The sequence below is a fragment of the Dermacentor andersoni genome, chromosome 2 (assembly GCF_023375885.2).
Source record: "Dermacentor andersoni chromosome 2, qqDerAnde1_hic_scaffold, whole genome shotgun sequence".
Lineage (NCBI taxonomy): Eukaryota > Metazoa > Arthropoda > Arachnida > Ixodida > Ixodidae > Dermacentor > Dermacentor andersoni.
This window is the reverse complement of record NC_092815.1, coordinates 64,961,598-64,964,133: the sequence shown is the minus strand read 5'-3', so window position 1 is coordinate 64,964,133 and position 2,536 is coordinate 64,961,598. Positions and strand designations below refer to the sequence as shown.

The following is a 2,536-nucleotide window of genomic DNA, read 5'->3' as shown; positions in this document are numbered from 1 at the left end:
AATCTAACTGGGCGTTTCCGAGTAAGCCGTGGTGATTTTAATGTCACCGCTTTCGTCCCGCCGGGCTTGGCAATGGAAATTTCGGTCCATCTACCATGATGTCATAGAGCAGAGTTCACAGGGCCGCTATCTGGGAGACGCTGGTTTAGCCCAGTGGGTGAAACACTTGGCTCCTGATCCTGGGGCCGTAGGATCGAAGCTCACTTCCGTCAACGCTTTTCCTTTCGAATTTATTCCGCTCTTTACAGCGAAGCTATATATGGCTAGTTTCTGATGAAAAATATACCTGTGGGCGAGAGCCGTGTAGATCGAGCATATCGGCCCCTACTTGGGCCGATCCCGAAGATAGTGCAATACCGCGCCGACCTCGGCTAGAGATGAAGCAGGCCTGAAGCACTCGGACAACTTGGAAAAAAATTCTTGATATCTTTGGTCCACGTACAACCTGCATCAGATATTACGCTGATAAGAACCGATACTACACTTCGACCCGCATCGGCCATGTCTTCGTTCACACTGCTCTCTCTTTGTCGGCGTTCTAAGCACTTGCGTATCTCCTTTCCTTTCCTTCCGCTCTCGCGTGTTGACGGTCCCGCAAGCGTGCTGCCCGCCAGGACCGCGAGGCGGAAAGAAACGCGAACCGCCCGTGTGGCCCCAATCCCGCAATCTTGAAACGTTTCACCGGAGTAACAGCCAGGTTTCAGAGGGTGGGCAACCAATTTTGCATGACCTGTGTTGTGTGTGGCCGCCTGTGGTTTTCGGGTGACCTCACAGTCATTACTACACTGTGGGACGTCGACCAACACACGATCGCCTTGGCTATGGTGAAGTAGTGTGTGCCCTCGGAGTTGCGGTGAGGTACGTGTCTGTTCTACGTGCCGGGATTTGTTAGTAAAAGGTGTCGAGCCGCGTTTTTCAACAATACATGGGTATGTATCCCCCCCTGTGCCTCATCAACTTCTGAGGCTCAACATCGTGAAGCAGCGGCTAGTCGCGCCTCGCCTGCCATTTATGTGCATACGGCGTTTGACGCACGGCAATGGACAGTCCACCATTATGGGGCCCACATACACAGCATCGCTGGTCAGCTTCACAGAGTGAAATGGCGCTGAATTTTTTTTTTTACATTCATTTCTTTATAGCGATTATCGAGGCGAAGTTAGAACATAGGTGAGTGCTTGCGAGGGCAAGGAACGCGCAGATAACACAGGCTTGCATGGGTGACGTGCACCACGCCGATGCCCGCTCTCCCTCACGCAACGCTTGGCGTGCCAATACGGAAGCTGGTGCCCCTTGCCCTCTCCACACCGTCGAGGCGCGCACGTGACGTGGCGTCGCAGCCAATGGGATTTTGTGGCCATTTCTTTGCTACAGATTCTGGATTTCTCGCTTCATGGGCCATTTGATGCCTTTGCATCAAAATTAAAAAGCAGGAACCAGAGATTTGCCGACTATTCCTTCAGCTCGCATCGCTTGCAACTTGGCGGGCAATATTTTCCCCCCTCCGTTTTATGCTATGTTTTCACGCACTCTTTCTTTCTGCCATGTGCATATAGAACTTTCCCGTATCAGACTTTCCCGTTATCACCTTCTTTTTTATTCTTATACCATCCCAAATGGTAAGGTTTTCCTCAAGACTTTGCGAAATGAGAGACGAAGAAACAGTCTACGTTTACAAGTCATTACAGCTGCACGAGGTAGCCCATTCTTGCAGACATGAAGAGACTCGTGAACAACACAAAGTAAATGTGCAGGCGAGCGGCTTTCGAAAACAGGTATTGCGAGGCAATAGGAGCAATATAATGATAAATTGCTTTCGCGATGTGAATAGCACAAAGGAAACACACCGTACTGCAGTGAATTGGCCAGACGAATATCTGTTGCGAACGAAACACTAAATTGTGCGGCAGCGCTGCATAAATGCAACACCGAGTGAGCAGCATGATGCCTAGTGTAACCAACAGCCACCATCGTTAACTAGAAGCACGAGTTAGCTCCATGCGGACGTCTAACTGATGGGGCTCCTGTTTGCCTTGTATTGTGAAGAGTGCGATCGCTAAGCTCAGAAGCAACAAACATCACAATCTAGACTAACCCGCTTCTTTTTCGTTTATCGCTATTCCTGTCGATATTCTTGTCGTTGGCTCTAAAACCTCCTTGCTGTTCTTCAAACCACCAAATTTGCTTAGACAAGATTTTTATGGTGATGTTGCGTCTCTCCAATTCCTTATCAACATAGACATTTCGTAACGTCCTCTACTACCTCACACCTTATTGAACGATATTCTAGAATTCTGGAAGGCCTTGTTCGTCAAGTGGAAAATACGAAAGTGCGCGGTGGAATAGGGAAAAAGCGCACCATAATCATGACTTTAAAGAAAAAAGGGCACTCGAGGCGAAAAACGAACCCAGGAATAACTCCTAACGTAAGTTTTACGCACACATCAATCATAAAAGCAAGCTTCCAAGAAAGCCTCCAAAACAGACTGACCAAATAACTCCAAGTAGTGAAATTAACAAATAAACAAGCAAGGAA

At 48.5% G+C, this 2,536-nt stretch overlaps 1 pseudogene; it reads right to left on the bottom strand.

The window, feature by feature from the left end:
• Positions 1-323: 323 nt before the first annotated feature.
• LOC126542690 (U2 spliceosomal RNA) lies at positions 324-503 on the bottom strand (annotated as a pseudogene).
• Between the last annotated feature and the right edge of the window lie 2,033 nt (positions 504-2,536).